Here is a 1,138-nt window from a genome sequence, read left to right on the forward strand (position 1 = left end):
TCTTTTTGATAGCAGGGGCCAGGTCTTAGTCATTTTCTGCTCATAGTGCCTGAATAATAATAATCCCTTCCATTCATTTAGCAGTCTACAATTTTCAAAGTATTTTTCTACGCTATGTTACTCAATCTTTAAAATGACCCTCTAGTAGTGATATCACTCTGTGTTCACCATACTCCAGCCAGCTTGGCTGCCTTTCTGTTCACTCACACCAAGCTTGTGCCCACCAAAGGGCCACTAAACTACTAGTCTCCTTACCTGCAAGGCTTCTCCCTCATGAATGCATGGTTGCCTCCTCCTTGTCGTTCAGATCTCTCCATTATGGTCACTTCTTCAGAGCAACATTCTGGCTCATCACCTCAGTCATTCTGTCATATCGTCCAATTTTACCATTTTGATAGCACTTTTCAGTATCTGATATTTTACTTGTTTGTTTATTTATTATCCAACATCTCACCCTAGAATATAAACTTCATGAGAGCAGAAATATTATCTCTCATGCTCACTGCTGTCTCTGTAGGCAGGCATTCTTAGTGGGAGCAAAACTGGTTCTTGGGGGAGCAAAAAATAAATTACTTTTTTTCTGTACAAAGCACAAACATACATACAGTACATAAACAGGTATACAATACAGCTATGGTATTAATATTTCCTGAAGGGGGGAAATTAGGAAAACAACTTCTTATGGGGGGTAATAATGAAAAAAAAAACTTTGAAAAACACTGCCTTAGGCTATAAACCAGTGCTGACCATATAGTAGACTCATAAATAACATTTTTAAAAAAATTAATGAATGAATCATACTCTTTAATAGCTGCAGAAACTGAGGTTCAAAGAAGTGAAGTAACGAGCCTCAGGACATAAAGTTAACAGATGGTAGAACTAGGCCTTCAGTTGATGTTTTCTGGGTCTAGTGTTTTTTTACTCTAAACCACTCAGTAAGTGCTCAACACATGCTTTTGAGTTAAAGATATTAGACATTCCCACAAAAGGAGACAAAACTTCTATGTCATTTAGAAAATATAAGTTTTCTAAGCGACACAGGAAGTGATCTCAGAAAGTCATTCTATTCAGAAGAGTCTATCTAGTCTTCTTCCCTAGGGCGGCGTTCATGATAGGTTATGCATGGATCATCTGAAAA

The sequence above is a fragment of the Trichechus manatus genome, unplaced genomic scaffold (assembly GCF_000243295.1).
Source record: "Trichechus manatus latirostris isolate Lorelei unplaced genomic scaffold, TriManLat1.0 scaffold00194, whole genome shotgun sequence".
NCBI lineage: Eukaryota > Metazoa > Chordata > Mammalia > Sirenia > Trichechidae > Trichechus > Trichechus manatus.